At 45.2% G+C, this 27,218-nt stretch overlaps 1 protein-coding gene across 5 annotated transcripts in view; it reads right to left on the bottom strand.

The window, feature by feature from the left end:
• LOC135367145 (calcitonin gene-related peptide type 1 receptor-like) overlaps positions 1-27,218 on the bottom strand; it is a 135,964-nt gene that overhangs the window by 95,631 nt on the left and 13,115 nt on the right. The window contains exons 1-2 of one of the 5 annotated variants that reach the window (XM_064600264.1): positions 3,776-4,295; positions 249-395 (exon numbers count right to left, since the gene is read on the bottom strand). The exons of 1 other annotated variant lie outside the window; for it this stretch is intronic. The gene's annotated coding sequence lies outside the window, so the exon portion shown is untranslated. Of the gene's footprint in view, positions 1-248; positions 396-844; positions 2,571-3,775; positions 4,296-27,218 lie in introns of those variants that run through there. 3 more of the 5 variants (XM_064600266.1, XM_064600262.1, XM_064600270.1) reach the window with 3 other exon arrangements.

The following is a 27,218-nucleotide window of genomic DNA, read 5'->3' as shown; positions in this document are numbered from 1 at the left end:
AGCCCAGTGGCGTGCAGACCTGATTATTTAAAAAAAAAAGATGGCGGTATCTTTGGGTGACGTGCCAAGCGCGCGTAAATGGTTTACAGGACCATCATTGGCAGCGTACTGTTGGTCACGTGCCTCCGTGAAGCCACTGACGGACCTACACCGTGGTTGCTTCCACAAATGTGTCAGACAAAGTAAAAGGGGGCGAGGAGGGTACAAATAAATACGTCAGACTCACGTACTTATTTCGGCGCACCTACCATATTTGGGGGACATGTTCTTCAGCACTTTTTAGTACCTCTTCAAGATACACGAGATAGGTACGTCCTTCTACGCAATGACATTTCTTGCTTGGCGCCGCAGTGGACCTACTCCGTGTACTCAGAATCTCCAGAGCGATACTTTTACTGAAAAGAGAAGAAGTACAACAACGACAGAGGAAAAAAAAAAAAAACAGAACTGGAAAGAGCATCCCTCCGAACAATGTCCCGACAACCATTACAGGACCCCGTGAAAGCGTCCACCGGGTTTCAGTCGATGCGGAGTATTATTAAGTTGTCATTTTGTTCTTTTTTATTTTGTTTTTTTTTGTGCATGTCGTGTCTCTTTTCTGTTCAAAATTGTCAGCCGGACCTAGACTTTCTATTACACACGACTGTTCATTTCATCCTGATGAAGCTTTTTTTTTTTTTTCTGTAACCGGCAATTTCATTTCTCTCTCTCCACTCTCTCTTTTGTGATCTGCGCTTGAACAAAGCATCCCGGACAGCCGTTTGTTCGTTTCTCTGCCTCATTATAATAGGGTATAAATCTTTTTGTGTAAGATGCAACACATTAAGGTAGATTAAACACGTACTTCTCTTCTCGTCTTTTTGTCAAAGTGATCGGGAACTAGCAGAGCGATGACAAAGTCCCTTCACCATTTTGTACGGCAGAAACGCCATGTGTCGCCTCCTATAGTGGAGCAGCAGTGAAGAAAATGGTATCGTTTTCTAAATATCTTTTTTTAGAGAAACATAAAGTGAGAGGGATTGGAAAGGAGAAAATGCGGACACAAGTGAAACACAATGTCTTATTATTGGCAGAGTGCCAGAGAAGCAGGTCAGCAAAGCAGCAGTGATGTGTCTGCCATGTCACCAACTTCCCAGGTGACAAATCGCTACATTGGCGCCCTCAATTTTAAAAGAGGAACACACACAGCGCAGTTCAATCACGCCCCCCACGCTGCTTCTGGATATTCTCCGTAGGTCAAAGTAAAAAGACACTCGTCATCAGGGCAAAACTGCAGCGGCTATACAGGGTGTGTTTTTTTTTCTTCTTTAAATATATATTCGTTACAGATATTAGCTTACCGCTAATATCATTAGTCGTGAGCTAACATCTGAGGTAACAAAATATATATTGCGAACATAGTGTCATTCCTGGTCCTGTGACACGGTTATCCTAATTTTTGTATTATATTTGTGCCCTTCTAGCAGCTATAATATTGGCGTTCCACAGCTCCCTCTGAAGTCGGCCCAAGACGCTCCTCCCTGCTGTCCTCTCTCCACCTGTCCACATCTATACGCCGCTATTGGCCACGGTTTTTTCCAGACGCTAGCGCGGAATTAGAAGAAATATTGGTGTGCTTTATCGCTTTTTGCAAGACGGCGGAGCGTCAGATAAACCGGTTATGACAGAACACAGAGTTCGTTTTCACCAGCAGATTGTGAGTGACTACATGTTGAACAGGGAAGTTGAACAGAGAACTGTATCAGCAAAGGACGAGCCGTAATTCCGAGCCACAACGGAAGCTATGGATGCCGGAAGAAATGAACCCTTGGAAAGCTTATCAACGGAAGGATTGCACACGCGGACCAAAAGAAGTAAGGAACGATGGGCGGTAACAATAAGCACAGCTACTGACAGGCACCATCGTACATGGTCTAAAAAGGAGGGTCAGACGACATGTGAGTTACACCGAACACAGGTTTCGTCCTCGACTATATACCTTCCTCGGAAAGATACCCGCCCAAGAATACCTCGCAACGTCAAGCCGTCGGCTATTATGGCGAGAAAGGAAATGCAAGCGCTGTAATTCACGTGAAGAAAATGGTCACGCACAATTAGCGTTTCACGAAAGTCGAAAGAGTTTTTTCCCAATGAAGGTCATATGTGGAAGGCAATGCGAAAAACAAGGGATAAAATCACTCTGTCAAAAACAAGTTGGGACTGGTTGTACGAAGCGGCTCATGTCTCTGACGAGGCGGTAGAACGAGCGCAGCCTCATGCGCTTCTCAGCCGATTGATAATAGGAGAAACAGAACAAATAAGAACAGGAGGTGGCACCAAATATTAGAAACCACTTGCAAAAAACGATTGCTGTCCTAGTGTGTACACTTGGCGAGGTTGTACGACTCTGAAAGGTGATCTCGACCTTATATGTTCCCAATTTTACGACATCCCGTTTTCTTCCAACGTTTCGAAAGTGATTTCAGTCTAAAGAGAACATTCAAGTGATGGTTAAACTCAGAGACGTGGATCACGCGAAGAAGACAGGAAACAGGTGCAAACGAAATCAGTACAATCACCTTTTGCGATCGATTTGGTCTGCGGTTATAGTCAGACAAACAATGGGATGACTCTTGCGTTTAAGTCCTGATTTCCCTCCATTCTTTCTTAACCTTTTTTAGGCAGCTCCAGTAAGTGTGCTGTATATACAGAGTATACATGTGCATAAAAAAAAAAATATCTGAAGCCTCCATTGTTTTTAGCCTTGAAAACCTCACTCGGTATTTTGTAACTGCTCCATAAAGCGAATAAAAAGTTAAACTAAAATTAACACCTAACAAACATAGAATAATCTCATAAGACAAATTGCTACAGTGCACCATAAAAAAAAAGATTCCGGATATATCAACTGCTTCGTGTTTGTTTCCTGAATTTGACTTTTTTTTCTGGAATTAAAACATTACCTCGCTTGTGGAGCAAAAATTTTGTTCCCACTTGAGTTCCCACTTTATCAATCCCAATGCCAGCGACATCTTTGAGCATTGCGTTTATTGGAGGCTGATTAGTTAATTTAGCAGTTTTATTTTAGATAAGAAATAAATTATCGAGCTTCAGTAGACCGCAAGACGTTCATGATAACGGCTCTGAAAACAAAAGCCAGTCTCATTGTTCCTTTGAAGCGGCTGACGTAACGTTGCTAATCATTGCTTTGACTGACTGATTGAAAGAAAGAAAAATCTGGAGGTCCCGACAAAGTTGGGACAGCCAGCCTGCCCCCAGGACAATCTTTGATTTGACATCTTCCTTTATCGTACAGTTTTCGTAAAGCGTTCCCTAACAACGAACTAAAACTAGCCATTGTCAACGAGCCGCAGCGCAGGGTTTAACCGCACGCGTTAACTGCGCGGTTAACGCCCGTGGGACGGTTCATTGAGGTTTACTGGTCGATGCACGGTCAACAGCTCGCCTTCCTGAATTTGCTCTTCTGCGTGAGCGACACATTTTTCGTTCGTACGAATGCTGCATTTGCACGCAACTGAAGGTAGATTAACGTCACACCCATCCATCTCCGTTTCTACTCACGCGCTATGCCTCATGAATTCGTCACAGCCACGAAATTTTCACAACAATGCTGAGAAGTAATGTCAGAGATGGTTACAGGACCATACTATCATTTCTGGGGTACTAACACAGGTACTCTCTACCGGATAAGAGTCCACAATAAAGCGGCACACAAAACAAACAAAAATTCATGTTAGCGTGGTACCATCCCAGACAAATTCAGGAAACAGCTCACCTCACGTGAAGCCATCAGTTCACAGCCATCTTATTCACACGCACAGAAAACATCACTCCACATTTCACATAACAGTTGCCAAAAAAGGTGCCCGCAGATAACTTTCTTAGAACTTTCCACTCCACACAAATTAAAACAAACCAACAGCAGTCTCAGCTCTGGAATGAAACTTGAACTGGACTTTGAAGGCAGCTTAGCCGTCGACACGCCACGCAGTTTATCCAACAGTCAAGTGTAAGGGACGAAAACGACGTTAAGGAAACGCGTCGGCTTCGGAAGCGGACGTTAAGCGGCGTCCGCACCGCTAAGAAGAACGCGTGCAACTGGCGACGTCCTCCGAAAGAAGCACGCGTCTGCTCTGTGGGCCGTGGAAGCGTATCGCTCGCGGGGGCCCACGTGATCTGTGGCAGGGGGGGCGTGGGAATGACGGTGGAGTTGTTCTTCGCGGCTCGCCTGCTAGCTGAGGCAACAAGTGGAAGTGGGTTCGTATCGTTTGTTGCCGGTGCAAGTCGGAACAGAAATTGCCGGCGAAACGCTTGCGACGCGTAGGAAGAGGCGGCGCTTTCTGGAGCTTAGTCAGTGGAAACCAAGACATGCAAACCTTGAACTACAGCGCCCTCGATAGTAGTCGACCCCCACCCTGACAATAAATTACCAGTCCTTATTCAGATACCGGATTGCGGTAGGGTGTAACAAGTGAGGTCCCAAGATGCACAGTAGATCCACAGCAGATCCCACCGCACCTACAGGTGCGGTGGGATGATTTAACTGGGCTGCCCACGAAGGAAATAAAATTGGTCTACCTGTCCACCCGTATGCATTCGCACTTTCAGCACATTGCGCTGCTTTGGGTACATCTTCGGTGTGACTGAAAACATCTATTGTGTTACGACCATCACCGTAATTGCCATGAAAAAAAGAAAAGAAAAAGAAGTATTGTAGGATTTGGTATCGAGCTCTAAACTACATGATGGAGTTGTGGGGTACATTAAGCTACTTTGGCTCACAGGAAATAGTTTAAGCATAACTGCGTCTGCAGGTTGCTTCATACCAGGCAGCGCATTGACAGAAAGAAGGCTTGCTTTATTTCGTCTAAGTATAGGTCGTCAGTGGCAACGAAGTTGAAAGACCTGAAGCTTGCGTGGTTGTGGGATACACTCCGCAATAAAGGAGTAAAAAAAAAAAAAAATACACCGTAACCTTTCTGCTTTTATCCCTTGGCCAGTAACATTGCGCTGGTTGTTTTCTTGTGCTGATGTGGTGACTTGCGGACAAGACACCATATGTTTCTTGTTCTGTTCCCGCGACACATTGTTGTTCTTCGTTTTGATGACGTCACAGCAGTGAGAGATAAAGACGAGGAGATGATTGTTTCGAAAGTTCTCGCGAAGTACGATTAGCAACGTCCATTCTTTCAGAAATGTCAGCCGCGATGTGAGGCAGCTGTTGACATTTAAAGTCGTTAGCCGTGATATAATCGTGTCGGATCGATATAGAAATATTCTGGGCGATGGCTCTGAGTCATAGGTCGGTAGTTTTCCTGGAGTTCATTCAACATCAGAGTGAGTCATCCTGAAAAGAGGGTCTTACAGTCCGTCACGTCACACCAACATCATAGCCCATAATTCGACTTCAACTTCGAAACCAACTACTGGACTTCAACGCCACATCACATGATAGGCCGTCATTCAACATCAATTCATCTCCATGATGTGACGGTGAATGATGTCCATGCTGTCCATCATGGATGACGAGTAATGATCTGCGCACAGCAAGGCACGACGCCACAGAAGCATTTTTACTTTGCGTTTCACTTTATCTTTAGAAGTGCAATGAATGTTTTGGGACTGCTTAAAAACAATACTACACGGAGTTGCGTTGAGGCGTTACCTGAGCATAAGCATCCGAAGAACTCTGGCAATAAGGAGCTATCGTTGCATATAGCTAACTTGTCCTGACGTGGGCATCGCACTTCCAAGTTTGACAAGAAGAAAAGAACAAGTGAAATGAAATGAAACTGTTGTTGTCAGGGCGTACAAACGTATCTTGAAAGAGGGATAGTTTGGCAATGAACACAAACGAGCTGGTATGAAGGTACTCCATACCAGGGACGCGGAGTTGGAATGATTCCGGAATGATTCCAGATTTATCACAGCTCGGAATGGAACTGGAATGGAATGGCGGAAACTGTCCTAGGAATGGAATGGGAATGGGAATGGAAGTAGGCAGTTTTTCGCAGGAATGGAATTGGAATGGAACGGTCTGGGCGCCCCGGTGGCTGCTGGGCTAGCCAGTACGGTTACCGGTCCCTTTTCTTTTATTGATGGAATTGATGGAATTAACGGAATGGAATGGGGTTGCCAAGCCCATTCCAGGAGTGGGAACTGGCCATACCTTTTCATTCCGAGGAATTGAAAGGAATGGAATTATCACAAATGTCCGTTCCTCGGAATGGAATTGGAATGGAATGGAATGGCGGAAACTCTCCTAGGAATGGAATGGGAATGGAAGTAGGCAGTTTTTCGCAGGAATGGAATTGGAATAGAATGGTCTGGGCGCCCCGGTGGCTGCTGGGCTAGCCAGTACAATTACCGGTCCCTTTTCTTTTATTGGTGGAATTAACGGAATGGAATGGGGTTGCCAAGCCCATTCCAGGAATGGGAATTGGCCATACCTTTTCATTCCGAGGAATTGAAAGGAATGGAATTATCACAAATGTCCGTTCCTCGGAATGGAACTGGAATGGAATTGGTGGCCCCATTCCGCAACCCTGCTCCATACCAATAAAGAAACTAAAGCGACTTTGTGACATAGGTAGGGAGACGCGGATACCACAACGCAGAGACCAATACCAGCACCGTGCCATCTAATTTTCCTCAGCGGTTCATCTCATTAGGGAAACAAAACGAGTTCTTCGGTAATTGGCCAAAGCTCGTCCGCCAAACAAACACAGCTCTACCTCCCGTTGGGAGTCTCACCACAGGGGACCCTCGGCGGGCGGTGCTACGATGTCACTTTGTTCGGACAAGCTTTCCGAAATTGTTACCCGTGTTGTTTGGAGTCCCAGAAGAAATATTGCTTAGTAACTGAAAGCTGATGGGGCTACTTTACGTCGTTGAAAAATGTGGTGTTGGAAGGCGAATAGCGAATAAGAAGTTGCATAAAGGCGAATGGTAACAAGGCAGTTGTGGTGGCATCATGCAAGTGTCATGTATCATAGTCACTGAGAAAGCTGGGCTGCGGAAGGAGTTGAACCCACACCTCTTGAACTAGCAACTTGAGGCATGCGTTGTGTTCATCAGGTCGTGTTCCAGCCTCAGAATAGTCACTTTCCATCACATGAAAGTTTCTACGTAATACGATGGAAATTAATGTTCTGAGGCTGGCACACAGCGAAGGACAAACACATACAGAAAGCCTCAAGTGCCTAAGAATCGTTAATTTCTACGTAATACAACCTAAATTAAAATTAGTATCATGTTTGCGTCCGATGCATAATTAATACGCTAATCTTCCTAAAGAGCCACATTTGCATGCGAGACAAACTCGAAAGTATTTGGGAGTTTTCGTAAAGGGCACTAATTGCGAACGTATTGGATTTGTCTCCGAACATGCACTAAATAAAAATGTAATTTACGATTTTAAGGAACTAGCAATTATTTTGGTCAATATATTAATTACGGAAATGTTCAAAAAAGTCAGAATATGTATTGTGTAGCCATGACTGAAATGTAGTCACGAAAATTCACACATCTCTCAGCATAACATTTTCAGCCCACATGTACATAAGATATATATATATATATATATATATATATATATATATTATCCGCGTGTGCGCATCCTCAGCATTTTCACTTAGGCTATCCCCGTATACAGCTTCGACGCCACGCCCCTCTGCAAGAAGAAGAAGAAGAAGAAGAAGAAGAAAACTCTTGCATTCAGCGCTTCATTTCCTGTTTCCTTCCTCTCTTTTTTCTCTATTTCCCTTTTTAGGTGACTGTCACTTGCAGGACCTTTCGCATACACGCAGCAGTATTTATTCGACCCATCTTAAGCCGGAATAAACGATGGCCTTTCGCTAGACTTCTTCATGCAAAACATTTTCATGAACAGTGATGGATCGTACTTTATTACCAAAACCCTCACCCCACCCCCCGCACATCCCCTATATTACTGGTCTCTATATACACGTAAAGAAAAAAAAAAACTGTTTCTGCCCCACCAACTCAGAGAAAAAGAGGGTTTAGAAGGAGAGGGTTTAGGAGGAGAGGTGTACTATAGCGGTCGTCGCGACAACCGAGTGAAAAACAGGAAAAGAAAAACGAAGCAGAAGAAAACGTGGAACGGACGAAAAAAGGCAGCCGAGGAGTCCAGTTTAGGAGAGAGAAACTTTCGCTGCTGGTCTCCAACAAATAAGTTCTGCACACCGTTTCCGACTGATTTACGATATCAATAGAGGGAGACTTTACCCTGTCTCTCCTTTCTTTCGTGTGAGGTAAATTTCTTATCTTTTTTTTTCTTCCCCTTTTTCCGGCGACCACTGGGGTGCACCATATGCAGACTGGCTATGCGCAGACACTTTATGACGTTTGAGCGAATAACGTTATTAATGTCGTATATAAAAAGCAGAATTACGTCTCGTTTGTCCTTGTCTCTGCATATACTATAAGCGTACGGCTCGTTGTTCGTTATCTTCATCGTATGTTTCCTCTCTTCTTGAGACTTTGAATAATGTAAGGTTTGACCATTAGCTTGGATCGAGCGGAAGCTTGGTCCTTCCCGGTGAATATTTTCTGAGTCGTTCCATCTTAACGAGGTTGTAATATTGAAAAACTATATGGGCTTCAACATATAGCGAGGTTTATTTTCTTTTTAAATTTTTCGCTGAACAAAAAAAGTCATGAATTTATGGTTGACTTCCCACGTTCATCCTCATATACAACGTAACGATAATAAGCTGGGCCATACCATTTTAATCACATGCTGCCCGATATCTTAGTCAAAGCTTTCCTTGTCGCTGTCGGACTTTTTCAAAAGCTATACACGTTGTTAACTTTGTATTCGTAATGACCAGTCCTTGCAGAAGAAGAAAATATGAAAATGGCGTAGGACGCTGCAGTAATGCTCCGCTAAGCATTATTAAGCATTAGGCAGTTTACATAATGTCAAGCAGCTCCACTGCCCGCACTACCAAGCTTTTAGTACTACACTTAGTGTCTCAGTAGTGTCACCAAGTCAGCTGGACTCACGCGCTCTCACTATGATGAAATTAGTTGGCGCCCAGCTCACGACCGCTCTGCCCTAAAAGCACGACGGATCTTGCTTGACAACGTAGGACTTCTGTTTTCAGCGTTAGTATATCTCCCCCAAATTACCGAGAGCAATGCCGGGTAGTGTCGCGTGCAGCGATGAATAATCATCACCATCATCATCACAATAAAGTTGTTGTTGTTAGGTTCAGCAGTGAATCGAACATGAACACTTAACATTCATGTTACTGTCAGTCTTCTGTCGAGCTATGCCTAAAAAACATTGAAAAGAAAAGCTAAACTGTTTATTTATCTGACTGCGCCCATTAACGCTGCAGGCTCCAGTCATTCATAATCTGAGAGCAGCCTTCAAGTCTCTTCTTTCTTCCTTTTTTTCTTTAGAAAATTTCAGTTCGTCTACGCACATCTAATGACTTTTTAAACTCTAAGGAATTTCATGCTACGGTTTGCTGTTAGGTAAAATTAAGTAAATTAATGTAATCAACTTAGTTTTAATCGATTTAATATAGAATTAAATTAAATTAAAAGTCATCGAAGTAACTTCCACGGCTAAAGCCTCGCGCATCCCCAACAGAAAGAACCCCGTCAACGTTTTTACTTTGACCCAACAAGTGATCTTGAAGCGGCTCACCAAAAGGAACGGCCATCTCTTACGCTAAAATCAGATCATTATTTTCCTTTACACGTCCAGTGTCCAGCTACAAAGTTGAACAAGGCTGTGCCTCTTCGGCGCGCTTTGACCCTATCCGAGCAAGTCTACAGCCCGTCCGTGAGTCATTAAGAAAAGTACCTCCTTCCATTACGTTGATGTGAGTCGTTCTCGAGTGGTCCCATCTATTGAAGGTGGGTATCATGGTACGGGAGAGCTAGGTATATATTCTTTGTCGGTGTTCTGGTCGCAACAGCTGAAGTGTATGGAAGCAAGGATTGCGTAGGCTCTTACAGGACTTGGCATCCACGCAACTATGGCATCACTGTAATATCCGCTCGAAATTGCCGCGCAACAATGTGGTGCAACGATAGCAGTGTAGGAGTAGAAATGGCCCGATGTCGCATCCGGTGATTGCGTTATGCGCAGCATTGTAGGACCGCGTAGGTCGAGTAAGCTGCACAATGGCAACGAGATCGAGAGAGAAATATTGAGCTAAACCGGCAGCCATATTTGAAGTCACCCTGGATGGCGCCATGTTGACCGTGCACCTTGCCTTGTTTGCAAACGGCGGACATGAGGGACTCATACATACATACATACATACAGTCATAGGTGTACAAATTCACTCATAATGGCCGTCATGGACATCATTCACCATTACATCATTCACAATGATGTGATGTTGAGTGACGGGCTGTAGTACGATGCGATGTTCAACCTTAATGTGTACGGAAGAGGCATTCTGCAATGCCTTAGCTTTGCTTTTTAACTGAACTTCCTAGAAATACACAGTCATTGGTGTGCAAATTCACCCATGAAGGCCGTATCATTCACCATCACATCATGGATAGCGATGTGATGTTCAGTGATGGGCTGCGATGTGATGTGATGTGACGCTTAAGTTGAAGTCGAATGATGGATTTTGAAGTTGATGGGTTATGATGCTGATGTGATGGGATGTGATGAGGCCCACCGTGAATTAATGTTGAATGAACTTTTATAACAAAGTGCCGGCATATCATGCAAGATCCTCGCCTCCACAATTCTTTATCAAGTGAACCAATAACCTCCCCTCTATCGCAATTCATTGAAGTGTACTATCAAAAAAGGTACGGTTTTGTGGCTGAACTACCACACTGAACTGTGGCTAGTGTTTCAAAGACATAGGTCTTCCAGAAACCAGCACGCAAAGCACTTTCCGCATCTTTGCGGAATTCTTTACGTCACGGGGTCGACTTGGCCCTGACTCTAAGACTACCGTAAGCGTTCCACGTCGAAGGGCACAGAAAAACATTAACAAGTTAACGAACTACGTAAATAAAAGCTTAAAAAATGCAGGTTATAGCTGTATTATACCCCAGTCACACGGGATGATTTAGTGTCAGTTTCGTGGAGTGCACTCCAACCAACGAATGTCACTTTCACTACGTGTTTGCTACACGGCTTAAGTAAGTGTCACTTCCGCAGTGATGACAATTACGATAGATAAGAATAAACGGCGGCAAAAATTTTAGGCGTGCGTCACAATACCTTTCTCAGAATGTGATTTAGAAACACTTCTGATTTAGAAACACTTTTTGCAAATCTTCACAACAAAAATGGCCGCTGCCAGATCGCCGAGACCGTGAAGTATACGCAAAGTTTCCACAGGCTGTTAACGAGAGTAATGACATGTTTTTGGCACCGTTTCACACTGGACTGAAATAAAATAAACACGCTGCTGAAAATACTTGTTTAAAAATATTGTAATGTCGGCACCCCTCGCTTTTTCTCAATATTTTTACCTTTGCCACAGAGCCTGCCGTCGAGGCTACACACTTTGTAAGCCGAAAAGAAGTGAAGTGAGTTTGGGGAACTCACTAAATCGTCAGCGCACTTTCTACCGAGTGTCACTAAATGATGTCGTGCGACAGCACACGAATTACAGCAAGTGCAAGTGTCACTGGCTGAAAGTGACCCTAAATTAGTCCGTCTGACAGGGGTATTACTCATCCGTCTATTTATCTTTCAAAAAATAATAATAACGTTCATGTCAGCCACTTGAAGATAACAAAAGGATGTGACAGCCATAATCAGGAAGTCCGACAGGAGGAGAGGCTGGGAGAGGGAATTTTTAAAGTGTATTTATGCACCTTTGTACAGCATAAAATTATTTGGTTGGCATTGGAGTGCTGTGTCGTTGGCTTCTTTGTGTATACGTCCTTCATCTTTAATCCCTTACTGAGGGTTTCGTATATTTTAATTATGACATGCCGACCCGCCCAAGTTTTTTACCCTCCTTTTTCACGCTACGTAAAGTCACATAAATAATCGCAACGCACCAGACGGCAAGTTTATTATTATTACTCCGACAGTGCAGTCGCATTGAGACAATATATTGCGTCTTCCCAGTTATCCAGATCAATTCGACAGAGATCGCACGCTGCTTTAAGGCTTCGCAATACCATTCGGTCCCCTAGAAAGGGGGAGGGAGGGTGGTAGCCCCCATTCTAATACACCATACTGCGTTAAGATAGGGGCGCCGATTCTCAACCGTCGCTTGCGACGCAGCCCCCATGGTCTCAAAATGCTAATAATAAAAGAGGTGCGACAAATAAAGAAGAAAAAAAAATACAAGCGCATGTACCGCGGAGACAGCTTGAGGAACGCTTCAGACGTGACGCAGGCGGCGAATGGGCGATTTCCCGGTAATTCGGTCGCACCCACGGTTTGGCGCTTTCTGACGTGACTTACGGTCGCAGTTACCAGCCTCCTTATATATTTCTTTGTAAATGAAATATATATATATATATATAAAAGATACTGAGAGGGAAAAGAGTAGAGCTCTGCTGCGAAAGAGTAACAAATGTCGCGCTCGTTTGTGCGGGTGGCATTGATCACGTCTTTATCAGTATACGGCACTGTCTCGACGTCGCGAATAATGTTGTTTCCACATTCTTCAATCGGGTCGGAGGTATAGAATTGAATTTTTGTTTGCTTTGCGTAACGATGGTATAACATTTGTAAAAAAAAAAAAATCTGAACTGCGCAGCGTACGGTAGCTGTACTACACTGCACACAGTATACTGTTCTACTTTTCTCTTTTTCTACTTTTCTAAATTACTAAAACTATGCATGGTATTGTGCATGTGTTGGTGTACATTGGGCGTTTTCGATGTATTTGCGGCATTTGAACTGTGTGGTAATTGCTGTTTCTCTGGCTGTCTTTATGTACACCAACGCCAAGGCCCTTGCGGCTCTTGTAGGGCACGAATAAATCAATAAATCAAATATTTTTCTTGTCTTTTGTCTTGTCCTGTGGCACAGACTCTTGTGGGGTTTGCTTCACACCACACAGAATGGTGCCTTACAAAGTAAAACTGTGTATTTTAAAGCATCGTTCCAAACAGCACATTCCCCAAGAAACAGGTGTGTGTTTTCCATTTAAAGCACTGCTCCAGCTGGATGTTTTACAGACACCATTTTGAATACTGTCAGTATACCTTTTAGTTGAGTCTGCGGAATAAAAACGGGCGTTTATTTACAAAGACAGCCCTTCTACACGGCGAAAGGAGTAAAAAAATTAACTTTCGGAACTAGTAATGAAACTAATAATAAACAGGCGTGTAAGAGACAACTATGATACCACAGTGCTTTGCTCCTGGACTAGTTTTGTCCACCTGAAGGTTCTTTAACGTGCACTCGAATCCCTAATTTGTACCTTGGTACCTACTTTGTAGGAAGTAGGTACATTTGGTACATTCGTTTACATTGCGCCAGCGGGTAGTGATTTTCACGAGGCGCTGCTTTTCAGCCTCTTTCATCTCTGGTGAGCAGCAGTATATATATATACATCTCACTTTCCTTGTAGCCAGCTCTGCGCTGAAGCTTGCAGAACCGGATTCTCAATTGTGATTTACACGACGCATGGAAAGAGCATTTGCTCGAGGTAATTTCGAAATGCTAGTTCTCAGAGTTGTCGCCTGACCAACTATGAAAGAAATAATACATTGCTTTGTGCTCTGGTTCACGAGCCGAGCAAATGTGGTGGTCAGAGTCGTTTGAGTCTGTGTCCAAGAACTGAATACAACTATCCGCATTTGTCGCCAAGGAATTCGTCTGCGTATGTGGACGTTCTTTCAATCGCATTTCTCAACCTGACAGCCCTATTCTGAATTTCCGCGCTTCCGCCCACATGCTCGAGCTACGAATGTTCCAAAATAGGGCTAGCTTTTCGAATCAATACGGACTACACTGTTCTGGCGGTATATTTCGTTTCCGTCCACGTCCAGCATCGTACTCTTCTAAAAGTGAAATAAATTTTGGTTCAAGGCGAATGACGGATGTAATGATTAACTCATATTAACTTTTTCTACCACTACCCCTACCCCTCTTTCAAGTGGGGTAGGGTCCTTTAGCTACCACGGGGAAACATCGCATGTCATCATCACTTTGTCTTCGTCATTGGTTGTTGTTGAATCTATAATAGATGTCACTTTTTTGATGGAAGGCCGCTTTAGAAATAAAGTAAATCCAAGAAAAATAAACGGTGGTAAATGCCCTTACAAAAATATTCAGTTACTGCTGTCGAATTACAAATCGGTATCTACGAACCGCAAACGAGTACACCTCTAATTTCTAAAGCAGTAACAAACACTATAGTTTTAAAAGATTACGTCACGTCATTTTTTTTCTATTACCTGTCAATCAATCAGATTACGTCACGCTATCATTTAAGTCCGCGCCCAACCCATCGCTTTCATTGCAAGGATTCTTGGCGCAGGGTGTGATCTGTTTCTAAACGTGTTTTCCAACTTTGTTCTAGCATCCATAGAAAGTCGCGGAGCGTTCGCGATAATAGCGCTGCAGCCGCGACGAGAGTGTTGCTCTTTATAGGGTATCGCTTTAAAAAGGTTTCCTCATTATATGAGGTGCGTGCCTTGACGGCAACAAAAAGGATTACGTTACCGTTCCACGGCCTGTGTCGAAACCTGCCAGACGAAGCGCTCTTTGTCTTTTCCACAGACGTCTGGACGTTTTGGAGCTTCGAACAACGGAAGCTACTGCTGCTGCTGCCCTTTCTGACTGATCGACACGACAACAGCTCTATCATTGCAGCACACTGACGGGTAGCGATCGAAGGGAGAACCATGTGAACAATGTTACTACAATAAATACGATACATGACTTGAACATCAATCGTTCCATGGAACCAATTCCAATACGTTCCATGGACGCTGTCTGTGCAGCTATTCCACATGCCGCTATGGGTCTCACGCTGTCGGAGTGGAATTATCGGGTGCCTCCTTGGCGCTATTCCTTGCGTCAACACTACCTACAGGGATCATAGACGGCAGAAATTGTTAACTTCGCTAGTGGATTCTAAGTTATCGCTGGTGCTGCTACAGAAGATTATCGTTCCGAAATTCTATAAAATGGTAAAACAGTGCAGAGCCGTTCCGAGGGGCGTGCGAGAGGGGCAGCCGCCCCGGACGCCTTCTCTAAGGGGGCGCCGGACGACAAGCGGTGGGCAATAAAGCGACAGCCGACATCATTGTCACTCGCACGCCAAACAATTGGTTTCAGTGTTGCTCCTATAAACTGCTGAAAACAAAAAAGAAGAAGAAGAAGAAGAAATGACGGCGTTATAAAAAATCGGTACATGTATTCTCACCGTAGCACACTAGAGCATTTTTGTCTGAAGTAGAAGGGCGGAGGGGGGGGGGGGGGGGCGCTTCAGACTTACCGTGCCCCTGGCGGACTTTGACGTCGCGACGGCACGACCCACGTCACGACCCACAACTCGCATGGACCTTTAACACGTCATACCTAACCATCTAAATACCATGCCAATAATGAGGGCAGTGCCCAGAAGAAGAACAGTCTCTGTTCGAAATATCGGCAGCTCCCGTCCTGAGGCAATTGCCTTCATAATCAACCTTCTCCCCCCCCCCCCCCCTGTTCGTCCTCGCTCTCTCTCTCTCTCTCCTTTTCTTTTTGGTTTTTTGTTGCTCCCTTCACATCAGCGTATCTCTTCTCATTCTCTGCAGCACAGACGTATGGAGATGCTGTCGACGTCCTTCTAGAGTCACTCTCTTGGATTTGCAAACCCTATCACATAATCGACAATGGACGACAATGGATAAGAACTTGTGTGACTGGCGAGACGTCTTTATACTCTTGCCTCACTCCCCTCACCCCGCATCTGCACACTTGACACACAGACAGTTCAAATCAACGAATTGCGAATAAAATATGAAGCTTCCACAAAAGCGGTTTTCCGAGGGCGCTGACAAATCTGTTTCGAGCAGTCGTCTAGACTATCTGGCATCGTGTACGCTAACGTACGAAGCAGGCGCCCATTTTATAAAGATTAAAAAAACGCGCATTCCTACAGAGATAGGAATATATGAATCGGCCTGCCTCAGTATGATAGGAAGATCTTGAAAGGAGGAAGAATGAATGTTGTAGGCGAAATAGCAAGAACAGCACCTACTGTACCATGAACGAGAGCATTGGAAAGTAGCATGAAGCATGTGTGAATATCGAACCATCGTCTTTTTGTGGACGTTATTTCATCTGGGCAGCTGCTGAACACAAAGAATAACACCGTTAGTTTCTGGAGATAAGAGAATTAAGATAAGAAAATAAGATATCATTGAGGATAGTAAGAAAATCGCAGAGGCAGCTCAGCAATTAAAAAACAATTGAAAACCAATGCAGTTTCGGAGTTCATACTCGTTCCATCACCAGAATGAGTCTTCACGTTCGTGTGATTTGAAATAAAAGGTGCATTCCTAAGTCGTCGACTGTTATTAACCCCTAAACACCGCGCACTATTTTATATTATATCTAAGCACCACATTATTTTTCGGTGGGAATGATTGTGGTATCTTCCAACACGGGTGATGATGTCGGTAAGGTTACTAAGGTAACATACTTGAGAGAAAAAAAGAAAAGAAAAAGAGGGAAAGAGCACAGGACCAACCAATGCGTCAGCCAATAGCTGATTAAGCTCGAACGGCTGAAGAACCGAAAGCAGCGAGACTAAACAAAGCGTGAAGGCACGCCGCGTTTCAAAACATGCCTCCTTCACAGCATCGTCACGTTCAGCTTAGGTTCCTGCATGCGCAGCTATCTGCACGCCCTGAGTCCCTCGACTAACAACCTCAGATTCTTACGCGGCACGATCACCACGTCGTCCGAAAGAGGGCTTCCATGTAAAGAAGCTCATTAGCGGTTTCTCGAAGAAACGGCGAATACGAATGATGAATGTTATGTTATTACCGGCATGTTCTGCCTCGAGGCCCCAAAACAGGGGATTGTATTTCTTCCACGTTTTCTCAACGGGTGCCAATTAGAGGAAGCCGCGCTGATTGGTTTGTTAGGATGTAGCTTGCCACGACGCACCGGGAAAGCATAACCGATAATTTATTGCCCTATCAAACGTGTAATGTAGTACCAGATGCTGCTTGCGCAATTGCCTAATAATGCTATCCATGCAGTGCATCGTCCAAACGAAGGTAGATGATTTAAGCATGCATTCGCTATTTCTCTGGCGTGTTCTAAGAACAAAATGAGCAATCCTAGTCAGTTTGGGGACTACTAGATGTATTGGTTCCGCCACTAGTCCGTTTGTAGAATAAATGCACGGAGTATGTTTGTAGAGTAAATGTAGAGTAAATGTTTAACGGCTATTTGTTGTGCTGGGGAGCAATTTCAAAGTCAGGGGAATAAAATGGGTTTATCATGGAATGCAAAACAGCTCGGTTCCTTAATCTTTTCAAAATGGGGGAGTACTCGCAATGTACAGGGACCGGAAGCTGTAATGCATCCAGAATTTACTCTTTATTTCCTCCATTGAGTGCAGGCGTGTCCTTAAGATGGTCATTGTAATGTATAGTTGTGTTCCTCCGAATATGAGTGTTCCTATTTGCATGTTTACAGATGTTAATAACGATGTAATCATGAAAGAGGACATCAAACTGCTTATCTGCAACAAAAATGGCAGCGGTATTGAAAAACATAAGAAACAGACTACAATCCGGCCACAGCAATGCTTCGCAGATAATTCGAATTCTTAGAGGATCTTCAAAGATTTTCCTTTTCTCATCCCATGGAAGAAATCGCTTCCCTCATTAAACACTCAGCCTCAAAGACTACAAAGTTGGTAGCCACAAAATGTACGCGTAACTAATCACCTGCTCGAAATATATGCATAGAAAAGTTCTTTCAACCCTTCGTTTACTGAACACACACAGGCACTGTCTCACGCGACACCGACAGCCTTGTCAACAGGCGAACCAAGCGTGCATGAAAAACGACGCCTACAGCCTACTTCCTGGAAGTTTTCCTCGCGAAACCAGATCATTATTGCCGAAAGAACGGAGGATCAAACGAGTTGCCGATGATCCTCGGCCGTGTTGTTGGCGTCAGTGTCCTGACCCGAATCGGTTGAAGACACCGGAGGTTGTTACAACAGCGACAAATCAGTGCATCAACGCGTAAGAAGCGCTAATGGTGGACCAGCAGGGTTCAGGGGGGAAACACGGGAAGTCGCTTGATCGTACTTTGTGGCGTGTGCTTAGTAACCGTATCGTGAAGAACATAGTGTTCTATCTCGGGGTCCGTGAACCGAGGTTGTTCGTTACAGGGAAGAAAGACTGCCCGGAAAGGGCGAATGACTATGACGTGCAGAGCTCGAATCGCTCACGCTGGTTTGATTACTCTCAGAGACCATCGAATTTTAACATGTAAACCGGAACGAATTCATCAGTTGGTGATGATTGACGACGAGGATGATGATGATGATAATAGCAGAGAAAAATGTGACGATCAAGACTCCATGCACTTAGGCCCAGTTTCACCAACGCGGATTAGCATTTGAACCGAGATCAACGGTCCCTTAACTTGAATTTAACGCTTAACTGCGCTTCATTAACGCAAGTTATGGTCACTGAAACATTCATCACGTCACGAGCTAACGTTTGTAAAGAAGAATTGAGTGTTAGCTTCAAGTTGTAGCAACCCTTGATCCCGGTTTAAAGTTAACCAGCGTTAGTGAAACAGGGTTGGTCCTGGGCGCGATTATGTAAGTGCTTACGGTCAACAAAATCTTAAAACGATGTCTCCTTCTCTGTTGGTAATCCGTCCAAGTATGAGAGTTTTTGAAGCCCAATTTACTATGGTTAATAGACTTCTGCGTTCCCGCTTTTTCAATACATTGGGGAAGTAGGACACAGGCTTGGCTTAAAGGGGTCGCGACAGGTCATTCCAGGTTATCCAAGATGGACGTAAGAGACGATTCTTTGCATCGATGTGAACGTGCATCGAAAGTTTCACAGCGAGGACAGTAACAGAAACGATGAAAATGGGCACCGCAAATACCGAAACTCCTGCGGCTCGGACATCACAGTCGCCGCCGCCAGTGAGGCAGCGCACGAGAGGTCACGTGCTTACGGCTGCCAATGAGAATGAATGCAGCTCTGAGCTCTGTGACGTCCGCGCTTTGCTCGGGAGCGTGTTGGTGCCGTCTTTTGAAAAGTTTCATTTCAGAAGCATTTCAGCGTAAAGTTACGCTCGGTGGTGATGGTGATGGTGGTGGTGGTAGTGGTGATGGTGATGGTGATGAAACTGCTTGCTGTAATCGGCCATGCTTAGCCGCGCAACCTCACGACTATCGCAAGGGGGGGATCGTGCGTCCTGGGCAGACTTCCCAAGGAACAGGGAACGCTCGGCTGAACCACATGCCACATTTCGGCCCTCAATTACGGCTATGTACAGTATCCTCCTCGTTTCCAAAAGAAAAGAAAAGGAAAGAGAGAAAAAAAAAGATATCATGGCGCTGCCTTTCCACATGAGGGCTATCTATAACTCGCTTATATCTTTCCCGCTGGCACGAACCCATTTTTGTTGAAGACCCTCTTGGGTACATAGAACGTGGTAAGCTTCTACTACTTGTGGTTAAGAGGATGGAAGAATGCAATAAACGGGCTATAAGAAGGTCCAATATCGACGAGAGCCTTTATTACGTGTACATCCAACTCATTAGGAAGGACAAGACACGAAGTATACTAGCGCGTTCCGAAAACAAGGAAAGATGAAAGAGCGTTTGGGGAGCCACGGTCTATGGTGTGGTTAGCTTTCTCGTCTGCTATGAGCGAGCCATGTTGATTTCCGTAGTAATGCGCTGCGCTCGATAAAGACTATGGGTTAAAGGAAAGAGCGAAAGTTTCTTCTTCTATCACTTGACCCTGGGACTTTTAGTATCGCTATGATCAGATGTGAGTAGCAGTGCAGACAGTTCGTGGCGGATCAGAACCTATACATTATCCTCTTCAGACCCACTGACAACAAACGCAGTCGGCTCTCCTTTCAGATCAAAGGAAGAAAAAGGGGATTTAGAGTGAGAGGTAAGACAGCTGTTATTCGCTTCAGTAGACTTTCAGCATGCTACAAGATCTTAGAATGTCTCAGACTGACACGAAGAGTTTGGGGAGATGTTCAACCCTCTTCAAGAGCTATAGAGATAAAGAGGTTGTTGGTAAGCATACACCGTACAGCTTAACCTCCGAACGGAGCCGATAACGTCAGAGTGTGCCCATTTCGGGCCAAACGAGACAGGCCCGTTGGAAGCGTAGGGTGGGCCTCAGGATTAGTCGCAGTCGTTTTAAGACACAGAGGACGGAGATCGTAATGGATCTTAACGGAGGCACTACTGTAATACCTTTGTCAGTAATGCCATATCTAGGGTTCCGCGCTCTCGGTTTCTATTTCAGGGCGCGTCCGGCGTATGTTTTCGGTGTTTATCTATTCCAATGCAATCGGCGTTTTTCGGTTATTTTTTCTGGTGTGTACATGATGCACCCTGCAGTTATTGGAGAACATGAACCGCAATGTAATTTCAAAAGTGTGCGTCTCTGCGCAGCCTTAAACAAAAATAAAAATAGAGTTAATTATATATATATATATATATATATATATATAGAAGTTCAAAGACAGACACCGAAACAGATTTTAGGGAAGTTACAAACACTAGTTTATTACATAGGGAGACGTTAAAAAGTAAAATGGGCAAGGGGTCGAAGTTTCGACACTGCCACTGTCGAAACGTCGACCCCTTGCCCATTTTACTTTTTGAACTTCTGTAAACTACTGTGAACTTCTGTAAAACATCGTGGCTGTTTGATAATCCTTTTACCTCACCCTATATATATATATATATATATACGTGCAGCTGCCGAGCTTCGGTTAGTTTCCATTTGTGTATATATATATATATATATAAAAAAGGGGGAAAAGCCATTAAAAAAATAATAAGTAAATGATGCTAGACGTGTTTGAAATTCAAACTTACAGATTAAAATGGCTTCTATGGCTGCACGTAGAGAAACAGATACTCATTGAACGATGCGACAGCACCAGAGGACACGTGTTTCGCCGTGTTTGCGGCTCGTCGGCCCTGGGTAGCTGCGCATCGTTCGGGATTGGCAAACCAGGGGTCACTCAGCGAGTGATATACACCTGGGAGGGTGACTGAGCACTCCTCAATGCCACAGTGCAAGCCAGTGAATTATAAAAAAGGGGGAAAAGCCATTAAAAAAATAATAAGTAAATGATGCTAGACGTGTTTGAAATTCAAACTTACAGATTAAAATGGCTTCTATGGCTGCACGTAGAGAAACAGATACTCATTGAACGATGCGACAGCACCAGAGGACACGTGTTTCGCCGTGTTTGCGGCTCGTCGGCCCTGGGTAGCTGCGCATCGTTCGGGATTGGCAAACCAGGGGTCACTCAGCGAGTGATATACACCTGGGAGGGTGACTGAGCACTCCTCAATGCCACAGTGCAAGCCAGTGAATTATAAAAAAGGGGGAAAAGCCATTAAAAAAATAATAAGTAAATGATGCTAGACGTGTTTGAAATTCAAACTTACAGATTAAAATGGCTTCTATGGCTGCACGTAGAGAAACAGATACTCATTGAACGATGCGACAGCACCAGAGGACACGTGTTTCGCCGTGTTTGCGGCTCGTCGGCCCTGGGTAGCTGCGCATCGTTCGGGATTGGCAAACCAGGGGTCACTCAGCGAGTGATATACACCTGGGAGGGTGACTGAGCACTCCTCAATGCCACAGTGCAAGCCAGTGAATTATAAAAAAGGGGGAAAAGCCATTAAAAAAATAATAAGTAAATGATGCTAGACGTGTTTGAAATTCAAACTTACAGATTAAAATGGCTTCTATGGCTGCACGTAGAGAAACAGATACTCATTGAACGATGCGACAGCACCAGAGGACACGTGTTTCGCCGTGTTTGCGGCTCGTCGGCCCTGGGTAGCTGCGCATCGTTCGGGATTGGCAAACCAGGGGTCACTCAGCGAGTGATATACACCTGGGAGGGTGACTGAGCACTCCTCAATGCCACAGTGCAAGCCAGTGAATTATAAAAAAGGGGGAAAAGCCATTAAAAAAATAATAAGTAAATGATGCTAGACGTGTTTGAAATTCAAACTTACAGATTAAAATGGCTTCTATGGCTGCACGTAGAGAAACAGATACTCATTGAACGATGCGACAGCACCAGAGGACACGTGTTTCGCCGTGTTTGCGGCTCGTCGGCCCTGGGTAGCTGCGCATCGTTCGGGATTGGCAAACCAGGGGTCACTCAGCGAGTGATATACACCTGGGAGGGTGACTGAGCACTCCTCAATGCCACAGTGCAAGCCAGTGAATTATAAAAAAGGGGGAAAAGCCATTAAAAAAATAATAAGTAAATGATGCTAGACGTGTTTGAAATTCAAACTTACAGATTAAAATGGCTTCTATGGCTGCACGTAGAGAAACAGATACTCATTGAACGATGCGACAGCACCAGAGGACACGTGTTTCGCCGTGTTTGCGGCTCGTCGGCCCTGGGTAGCTGCGCATCGTTCGGGATTGGCAAACCAGGGGTCACTCAGCGAGTGATATACACCTGGGAGGGTGACTGAGCACTCCTCAATGCCACAGTGCAAGCCAGTGAATTATAAAAAAGGGGGAAAAGCCATTAAAAAAATAATAAGTAAATGATGCTAGACGTGTTTGAAATTCAAACTTACAGATTAAAATGGCTTCTATGGCTGCACGTAGAGAAACAGATACTCATTGAACGATGCGACAGCACCAGAGGACACGTGTTTCGCCGTGTTTGCGGCTCGTCGGCCCTGGGTAGCTGCGCATCGTTCGGGATTGGCAAACCAGGGGTCACTCAGCGAGTGATATACACCTGGGAGGGTGACTGAGCACTCCTCAATGCCACAGTGCAAGCCAGTGAATTATAAAAAAGGGGGAAAAGCCATTAAAAAAATAATAAGTAAATGATGCTAGACGTGTTTGAAATTCAAACTTACAGATTAAAATGGCTTCTATGGCTGCACGTAGAGAAACAGATACTCATTGAACGATGCGACAGCACCAGAGGACACGTGTTTCGCCGTGTTTGCGGCTCGTCGGCCCTGGGTAGCTGCGCATCGTTCGGGATTGGCAAACCAGGGGTCACTCAGCGAGTGATATACACCTGGGAGGGTGACTGAGCACTCCTCAATGCCACAGTGCAAGCCAGTGAATTATAAAAAAGGGGGAAAAGCCATTAAAAAAATAATAAGTAAATGATGCTAGACGTGTTTGAAATTCAAACTTGTCACGGGGCTCAGGGATCGTGCGTGATATCCCCCAGCTCCGAGATCGATGAAGGTATTCGAACTCAGCGGGTAGGGTGGAGATTGGCCAGTCGATGAACAAGAGGACGAGGACACATTGCTTTCGTAACAAGCAACAACAATTTACTCTTTCGCAAAAGACATAACATCAATCGAAATAGCACACAACAGGAAATGTGCAAGTATCGATCAAGACACACAAATGAGGCGGGTATCGCACCACACCAATGCTACCGACTAAACGCGAATTACGCACAAATTGCCCGGCTACTGTCTAAAATAGTTCCGCAAAGTTCGTACAATGAAAAGAAAAGTTCGAACAGTCAACTTATCTCTGAGGCGGACGATTCTTGGAGGCGGTCGGCTTCGTTGCAGTCGATACTGTCGGGCGGCCCTCTGGATCACGTCGGATGCTTTCCTTCTTCCTGGTCACGCTCACACACAAAACTAATTCTCACAAAATGTCGCAGCTTCCTGCGATGTCTTCAAAACTCCGGGTTGCACCACTTCTGTCGCAGCTCCCTGCGATGTCTTCAAAATTCTGGGTTGCACCACTTCTGTCGCAGCTCCCTGCGATGTCTTCAAAACTCTGCCGTCACTCAGATCTTCGCCGATCCGCTCCTTCCGCACCTCCAATTATCTCCGGCGGCAAAACCGCCGCTATCTCGTTACGACTTTCACTATCCGGTGACCATGGGACGACAACCTACTTTCGGCCGGTCGCTCCTTTTTAATCCCTCGGCAGACGGGGCACCCTCAGGCGCTTCCACGAAACGAACCCATTCTTCCCTACGAAAAAGGGTCACCACGCGTGCCACATTCTCGGAATCTATGCCGAAGTCCCTTTTGGTTACGTGAGAACCACGACGTTCTCACGGCTGTACTGCTATTCTGGTCCTCGTGATGGACACGTGCTCTCTTTGTGGCTGACCACGAGTCTTGCATGTCGTGGTCATGGAAAATTACCTGGGCGCATCTGCCTGTGCGTAATGACTGAAAATTTGTCGCCCTGTGACACGACTCCCCCCTTCAAGAATATTATACAATAATATTCAACATCTTCACAGGTGCAGACAAATCAAAGTATCGGTATCATACACTTCAACGCCTCAACAGAATGGAAATGCTACGAAACAATTACAAAAACATCACATTCAAGAGTTATAACACAGGGTCACGTGATAGCACAACATTCTCACTACACCAATTGTATATACAAACGCAAGCCACAGGCATACACAACTATACAACGCAAGTGTACACAGCAATAAGGGATAATCACTACAAATATGCGGAAACACAATAAATTAAAGTACAGTATTCATTTTAGAGGCACTTATAGTTCAATATATACAATCTGTTGGCCCCTCACAAGTTATTACATCCGACTTAGATAGTCTGCGCCGACATTCTCCCTTCCCTTTACATATTCCACACGGAAATCATATTCCTGTAGCTGCAAACTCCAACGCATCACGCGTGCGTTTGTGTGTCGGCTTCGGTTGATGTGGAGAAGGGGCTGATGGTCCGTTTGCAGGACGAATGGCTTGCCGTAGAGGTACGGGTGGAACCGATGAATTCCCCAAATAAGAGCGAGTCCTTCCCTCTCGATGGTGGCGTACGCTGCTTCTCGGGCCAACAACTTCCGGCTAGCGTATGCTACCGGATGCAACACACCCTCATACTCTTGCAGTAGCACCGCCCCGAGACTCTTTTCCGAGGCGTCGGTTCGTAGTACAAAGTCCTTGTCTAGATCAGGCAGCCGTAAAATCGGAGCTTCTGTCAACCTTCGCTTCAAGTCATTGAAGGCTTCCTCGTGTGCCTCTTCCCATACCACGGTGTTGCTTCCTCCCTTTTTCGTCAGGCTTGTTAGCGGCGCAGCTACCTCTGCGTAGTGGGGTATGAAATCCCTGTAGTATCCGGTTAGTCCCAAGAATGACCTAACCTGCTTCTTCGTGACTGGTCGCTCTGCTTTTTGGATTTTCTCGACTAACTTTGCGACTGGAGACACTTTCCCTTTCCCAATCTTATGGCCCAGGAAATTTACTTCGTCGTGGCCTATCTCGCATTTCGTTGGCCGCACTGTAAGGCCTGCATCGCGGATCTTCTCGAACACTTGTTTAAGTGTCGCCATATGCTCGCTCCACGTGTCACTTGCTACCAAAACGTCATCATAGTAGTGACGGACGTCTGGCATGTCGTCGAAGAGCTTTCGCATCACCTTTGTGAAAACTGCTGGAGCAGTCTTTAGACCAAATGGCATGTACCGGAATTGGTACAGGCCGGATTCCGTCGAAAAGGCAGTCTTCGCCCTAGACTCTCTTTCTAAAGGTATCTGCCAGTAGCCCTTACTGAAGTCCAGTTTGGTGAAAAACTTCTTCTCCCCGATGTCTGCAAACATATGGTCAGCCCTTGGGATTGGTTCCGCATCTGCTTTCAGCACCTCATTTAACCTACGGAAGTCAACACAGAGCCTATGCGTGTTATCTGGCTTCCGCACTACCAATACAGGGGAGTTGTATGGCGAACTTGACTTTTCTATGATGCCCAGGCCCAACATCTTCTGGATCTCGTCTTCCACAGTGTTTCGCACTGCGAACGGTAGCGGATACTGCCTTGTGTGTACCGGTTTCGCCGTAGACAACTCCAACCGACATGTTTCCAAATTTGTACTACCCGGCACGTCCGACATGATCGTGCTGAACTGTCGTACCAGTTGACTTGCTTCGCTGCGTTGTCGATCACTCAACCTTCCTGCCAAAACAATGTCGTTGTGGTCCTCTTTCTTCTCCAAGCTGAGCATCGGTACTGTCTCGTCCCTTTCATTTTCTTCTATCGACACGACGCTGCACACTTTTGTCTGGCCTCCCTCTGCTTCTTCTCTCTCCTCGTACCGCTTGAGGAGGTTGGCGTGGAACACCTTCGTTGTGTGACCTAGATCGACGATGTAGTCGACCTCTCATTTCCTCCCGATGATAGGGAAAGGCCCCTTCCAATGCATCAAAAGTTTGTTGCTGTCTGTGGGGAGAAGGATTAGAGCCTTTTGTCCTACTTCAAGTCGTCTCTGGCGGGCCTTCTTATTGTATTGTTGCCGGTATCTTGCCCCCGCTCGCTCCAGCTCCTCGTGCGCTAGCTTGCATGTTTCCTCAAGTTTGTTGCGCAGTTGGAATACATGCTCGTACGTGGTCTTCACGTCACTTTCGATGTCCTCGTTGGTCCACCATTCTCGCAGCACTGAGAGCGGCCCTCTCACATGGCGTCCGTAGAGGAGTTCGAATGGCGAGAAGCCAAGGCTCGCTTGGGGAACCTCACGGTACGCGAATAACAGCGGCGACAGGTACCGGTCCCAATCTCTCGGTCGCTCCTCGCACATACGCTTCAACGTGATCTTGATGGTCCCATTAAATTTTTCAACAAGTCCGTTGCCCATCGGGTGGTACGGAGAGCTGTGAAGTTGCTTCAGGGCAGACTTGTGCCCGTTACCGAAAAAAAAAACTAAATACCGTTACCCGTTACTTCAGAAAAAAGTAACTAAATACGTTACTCGTTACCAACATACAAAAGTAACGAGTTCTCGTTACTCACAGGTAACGAGTTACTTTTACGTTACCGCTGCATAGTTAAAGGAGCCAACAAACACGCCGTCACTTGCCTTCAACTCTTTATTAATGAGGAATTGCACTTCAGGAGAAGCTGATACTCGAAATTTGTCGTCCGTCCATCGTGTTCCGTGTCTCTCGGCCCGTTACCATGAATCTATATCAGTTTGCCTGAACCTTCTCCCTTGTTTCCGAAGTGGGGGTGATCGGAGATTACGAAAACACAAGAAAAAACACT

Source organism: Ornithodoros turicata, chromosome 8 (assembly GCF_037126465.1).
Source record: "Ornithodoros turicata isolate Travis chromosome 8, ASM3712646v1, whole genome shotgun sequence".
In the NCBI taxonomy this organism is placed as follows: Eukaryota; Metazoa; Arthropoda; class Arachnida; order Ixodida; family Argasidae; genus Ornithodoros; species Ornithodoros turicata.
The sequence above is the reverse complement of the archived record's forward strand: the minus strand, read 5'-3'. Positions and strand labels throughout refer to the sequence as shown.